The sequence below is a fragment of the Cervus elaphus genome, chromosome 4 (assembly GCF_910594005.1).
Source record: "Cervus elaphus chromosome 4, mCerEla1.1, whole genome shotgun sequence".
Lineage (NCBI taxonomy): Eukaryota > Metazoa > Chordata > Mammalia > Artiodactyla > Cervidae > Cervus > Cervus elaphus.
Window position 1 is genome coordinate 13337719 of NC_057818.1, and position 6000 is coordinate 13343718.

Sequence of the window (6000 nt, forward strand, 5' to 3'; positions counted from 1 at the left end):
GGAAGAATGAAGTGGCCTTGGGAGGGGCTGAGAGGAACCAGGAGTCTGTGCGGACGGTGTGACCTTCGGCCAGTCATTTTCCTCTCTGAGCCTGAGAGGCTGATGCTTCACCGCCCACCCCCCCACCCCGCTCCGGCTCCATGTCCTCAGTTATAGAACAGGCATCCTGACCCAGCCTCCAGCACGGGGCCTGGAGCCGTCGTCACCATCGTCATCATCTGTCAACGTGATGGTGTCACCCTTTAGCAGCCTATGGGGACGCTACGTGGGAAGAGAACCTGGGGTCGGCCTGCCATGCGGTCCCTGAGTCCGAGGTGTAGCCTGTTATAGCAGAAGGAGGAGGTGCTCCCCAGGGTGGTTTATGTAGGACCGTGGACAGCGCCCCATCCACTCCACTCCCTCGGGGATCGGGGCTGCCCCTGAGATGGCAGGTATCTTTGCTGGAGACAGTCCTGAAAGATGGGATGTTCATCTGTCCAAATGGAAGCCATACAGACGCCTGACTGTGGGGAGCGGGCTACGTCCCCCTAAACTTCATCCTCACCACTGACACAGATGTCAAGCTAATGCTTTCAAGAGGCTGAGTTCATTACAAAAATTGCTAAACCTGACAACACCCAGCGAAATAACATCATCGCATCCGTGACTTACAGATGACGGAGTGGAACTCTGGGCGGTCCGGCAGCAGCTCTGGGAGGCCAGAGCTCAAAGCCAAGTCAGTTGCACCCCATGGTTTCTATGTCTATCATTCTACATGCTGAGGTCTATACCCGGAAGACACACATTTGTGCAATTAGAAAATAAAGGTTTAATGGGTGAGAAGAAAAGATTCCATGGGAGGGGCCGTCTTAGCTTGGCAAGAAGGTAGGTAAGCCGTCAGGCCCGAGAGAACCACACGTTTAGGTATAAATGTTCTCTCTCTTTCACACATTCGCAGGAGTGTGAAAAACCACCCTTTCATATCGAATCGGGCTCTGTTTATGTTCCCTTCAAAATATCAGGCTGTTAATTATTTGCACAACAGCTTGAGTTAAAACAGGTCCTTTCTTGCACTCGGGCATAAGAATCTCCCTACCGCCAAACGGTCATGACAGAACCCTCTCCGGTGACACGGATGGGCAGTGAGGGATAAAAACTTACTTCCTCCTGCAGGGGTCTGCCTCTCCCCTAAGCAGTGGCCAGAGAGATGGATGTCGGCCACTCTGCACACCAAATGGTCCCTCATGGCCCCTCTGAAGCCTGGGCAGCTCCAGGGCAGAGGACACCCTTGGCCAAGATGTCTGTTACTGTCTTTATAGCTGCCTTGCAGATAAGAGCCCCAAACTACCAGCCCACAGCAGGGTAGTGTTCGTCAGCCCACCCCCTGCAGGTTCCTGATGCAAAGAGAACAGTAAACTAATGTGTTCTCTGCACAAAGTGTAAAGTAATAAAGATGTAGCACTGTCCGTGGAACACATCAGAACCACTCAGGGCACAAGGGATCTGCTAATAGCTTCCCTTCGGTTTCTGCTTTTGGAGATCATGGAGGCTGGGCTGTAGGGGATGAAGTAAACCCCTCCTGGGATGAATCAGATCTCTGGAACTGGGAGCGGTCAGAGAAAAAGACTGCCAAATAAAATACAGGATGCCCAACTCCCGTACGGGACAGACTCCTACTGAACATTCTCCATCATTTTTCTGCAGTTCACATGGAACAGAGCAGCCTTTAGTTTTATTTGCTAAACCTAGCAACCCTACACGGAGGTGGCCACCTGAGTCTCCCAGATGAGGCCTGTGGCCCGTGGCGGCCTAGAGAGGGAGTCAGTGAAAGGCAGAGTCAGGCTAGCAGCCTGATCACAGTCTCTGGAGTCACCTCCCAGATGGAATCGGAAGAGCCCCGTGGAGCTCGTGACTTGACAGGGGCCCAGAGCCTCACTCCCTTAACCAAGACCTCGCTGGAGGACGGAGGAGAGGGCATGGGTGGAGACTCAGCAGAAGAATGTGACAGTTTGCCTAGGTGGGTGGACCCACCAGACCAGATGGAATCAGGTTCCCCTCCCAGCTGGGGGAGCCCGGGACCAGCTCTTGGGCTGGTTCCCTTACTGCAAAGCAGGGAAGACCTACTGACAGACTGGCCAAACGGGGCTCCCAGCAGGCCTACGACACATCTTGGTTTCCTTCTTTTTTTTTTTTAAAAAAAGGTACTTTCCTTTCACAACAGGATTAGAATTCCTACAACAGCAGCCAAAGGGACTGCGCTGGGAACAGATGCTACAAGCGTTAACATGCCTCCCTTTCTGGTACACAGAATGCAAACATGAGCCTCTCCTGGGCTTTAGGCCACAGACCCACAGGGGGCACTTGCCTGGCCCACAGCTGCTCGCCCAGAGGAAGTGAAAGATGATGGGCTTGCGGGGAAGGCAAGGTGCCCACTAAAGCCTGCACCTGCCTTGCTGTCATGGGGCACGGTCTTGGGCCACCCAGGGTCAAGCTGTGGTCTTTCACTGATTGGCCATGTAAATGTGAGCATGATACTTGGCCCTCTGAGCCTGAGATCAAATTCAAGAGGTACAATTTGTGCAACTTTCCATATGTTACACATCAGTAAAAATGTTTAAAAATAAGGGGTATTCTATTAGAAGTTAGGCTAACAGTTAACTAATCATGGGGCTAATTAGAAACCATGTCATCCTTTTTACAGCAGCCTTGAAGTTAGGAGCTGCAAACTATTAGCCCTTAGCTTTCCTGCTGGCCAGCTCACCCTCTTCAGGTTTGCAGCGCAAACAGAAAACTAAACTACTGCTTTCTCTGCACCCAAATAAAAAGTAACTACCATGTGGCACTGTCTGTGGGACACACACAATCCCCCACAGGCTCGGAGGGGAGGCTATGGCTGCGTCGGCTATGAGCGGGTTCCTGGGTGTACACATTATTGTAAATATATAACACATCATTTTCACAGGGGAAGGTCTGCCTACACTGTTTGATCCTACACTGTGAGGGCTAGGGGTTCAAGGCTAGGCCTCGCCACTTACCCGCCCGCCCCCGTGCGTGACCTTGGATCAGTCACTTGATCTTTATGAGCCTCTGTGTCCTCATCTGTAAAATGGGGATAACAACAGTATTAGGTCAGAGAAGGCAAACGGAAAATGCAGGTGATGGGTACCAGCAGGCAGGGCTCAGTCAACATGAAGCAGCACTGCTCTCTTTCCGTGGCTATTGAGGGGAAGTTTCAGGGGTGATCTCAACCCGGGGCTCAGGGCCCACCAGGGCAACCCACGGCCAAGGGAAAGGCTTCCAGGGAGAGGAGATTAGGCTGGCGGAGCTTTCCGCCTCCTTGGGGCCTGCAGAGGGATTAAGTCTTTCCATAAATACAGGACTCCCTCCCATCCAGGGTGGGGACAGGGAACCCATGGTGGGTGTGGCCTGCACAGGTAAGGGGCTGCTTTCTGGCTCTGACCCAGCCTGGGCCAAGGGCTTCCCCCACCCCCACCACCACCCCCCACCCCCCCACCCCCCCACCCCCACCCCCCCCACCACCCCCACCCCCCACCCCCCGCCACCCCTGAGGGATCTGCAGGAAACACAACCCCCCCCAGCCTGCCAATCCAGGTGCGCCTCTGGGATCCTCAGTTTCCCCATCTGTAAAATGGGGTGTTCGTTCCACAAAAGCTGCACCAATCACAAGGGAGCCCTCTCCAGGCTGCCCTCCCTGCCTCTTCCTCCCCATTCTCAGCGAGGCTAAAGAGGCTCAGCCAGCACAGACTTTTCGGATTCCACCGCGGCCTAACAGCCCGGGGAGGTCTGAGAGGTCCCCTCTGCCCTGACCCCGCCCACCAGGGGGGGCGCCGAGCCGGGCTGCGGGTCCACCTGAGTGAGGAGTGCCTCCCCCCAGTTCCGCTGAGCTCAGCGGGCCGGGCAAGTGGGCGAGCGCGTTCACACTGGTCGCCCTTTGCGGTTGCAAACCTGCTTTGATGCCCTGGGAGCGAAGGGGGCCCCTAAGTGAGGCGGTTCATAAATAATACATTCTGAAATACTCGATAGAGGGGAAATGGTTCCTCTCCAGGCCTCCTGCCCCCACCCCCCCGGCCGGGCTCCTCTCCAGCTTTCAGGAATGGCGGTCTGGCCCATTCCCCAGGAACTCGTGACCGCGTGGGGTGGCAGGTGAAGACTGGGGGGCCGGCGGCTTCCACGGGCGGGGACACACCTCCCCACGCGCCCGGTGTAAGTTGCAACATGGCCAGAGGGGGCCCAACTTTCCCCAAACCTGCGTCTCCGCAGAAAAGTCTGCAAGAAGTAGGGGGAGACGCCCGAGCCCGCGAGGGTCCCCACCCCGGGGTGGGGGCCCGTCCTCCCCAGGGATGGCCCTCCCGCGGCGGCAGCTGGCGGGGCGTGGACGCTGCTCCGCGGGGCTGCGGCTTCGGGAAAGAGCAGTGTCTTCCAGAAGGGAAGGGAGGGGTGGGGTGGGGTGGGCAGCGCCGGGCACCCTGGGGCGCGCGGCGCGAGGTACTTACCGCTTCCCGGTGGGCTCACTGTGGGGCCCGCCCGGGCGCCCGTAGCGGCGACGGCCGGGCTCGAGGGGCTGCGGCGACGAGTCTAAAGGAGAGAGCAGCGAGGGTCATGGCCCGAGCCAGGCAGTGCGCTGGGGGCCCGCTCCGCCCCGGCAGGCGCTCCAGGCACCCGCCGCCGCCGCCGCCGCGCGCACGCCTCCCCCGTCCCCTCCCCGGACCCCGGGGGCGGTGCCGACTGCAGCCCCGCCCCGCCCGCGGGCGCCGGATCGCACCGGCCGGGCGCTGGGGCGGAGCGGGGCCGCCCGCCGCCTCCCTAGGGAGTGAGCCGGGGGCGCGCCCAGCGCCCGCGCCTCTGGCTTCGCGGACTCACTCGGTTCTTAGTTTCCTCTCGCCCGGCTGGTGGGGGAGGCTGAAGGGGGATCCCGGGGAAAGTTCGGGCCGCGGGACTCTCCACCGTGCGCCCCTGCCCGAGGCTGGGTGCCAGGCCCCCTGCGGCTGTGCACCCCCAGCCCTGGGTGGTGGAAGTGGGACCTTGGGGTTCCCCCACACCGCATGGCTGTGCTTGAGTGAGCCCCACCGGCGAGCCGCGGAGAAGGGGAGTGGGGAGAAGGGAGTCTCCACCATCTCCCCGCCTGCCCCGGGCCCTGGGGACGTGCTAGCAACGCGCCCCTCCCCAGCTCCCACCCATGTAGTCGCTGGCCTGCGGGGCTTCGGATGACCCGCGTGGTCATAGGGACGGCTGCCCCGCTGTTAGCGTTTGGCCCTCTGGCTCTCCACACATGCTTCTGCACCCTACTTGTGGGGCTGAGCTAGCCGTGTGGCCGGCTGGGGGTGGCAGGTTTTCTGAGGAAGCCCAGCTGATAGGAATTGCCCAGTTCCCTGCCTGTGGGTGAACAGGCCTTGTATCCAGATGGGTTTCTCCGGAGGCCTCCCACAGAGAGGGAGGAACAAAGCCACCCCCACCAAGTGGTTTCACATCATTGTGACAAGCCTGTCGGGCCAGCTCCATCTAACAATCGAAAGGTCTCCACGCCCTGTGGTCTGTGTCCTTCTGGAAACAGAGGAAGGGAAACTGAGTCTCGGAGCAGGACAATGACATGCCTTCAGTGGACGCAGGAAATTGAGTCGGCGCTCCAGCTGTGTTCTCTGTTTGAGTCATTCCTAAAAATATTGCAAAATTTTGGGTGCCCAGACCATATCCAGTCCAAAATGATAGGCAGGAAATGTATCACGCCTCCCTCCCCACAAACAGAGGAAGGCGGGGGGAGGATGGCCCCCACCCCAGCCTTGGGAGGGAAGGTGGGCTGCGAGTGTCCTGTGTCCTTGTTCCTCCCTGGGGAGCTGTGGGACAGCCCTGCTCCCCATCGTCTCCTGAGACAGTGGCAAGAAAGGAGCAGGGAACCCCTAGGGGCGGCAGGTACCCACACTTTTCACGTAGAAGCAAGGACAAGGCTGAAAAGCCTGGAGAAGGCCGAAAGCTGGTTGTGAGACCCGCTTTCTCTGCACCCCG

General features: G+C 58.8%; 1 protein-coding gene across 2 annotated transcripts in view; it reads right to left on the bottom strand.

The window, feature by feature from the left end:
* C4H16orf74 (chromosome 4 C16orf74 homolog) overlaps positions 1–4715 on the bottom strand; it is a 29923-nt gene extending 25208 nt beyond the window's left edge. The window contains exons 1-2 of one of the 2 annotated variants that reach the window (XM_043898219.1): positions 4494–4715; positions 3015–3078 (exon numbers count right to left, since the gene is read on the bottom strand). The gene's annotated coding sequence lies outside the window, so the exon portion shown is untranslated. The remainder of the gene's footprint in view (positions 1–3014; positions 3079–4493) is intronic. The other variant, XM_043898218.1, reaches the window with a different exon arrangement.
* Positions 4716–6000: the final 1285 nt, after the last annotated feature.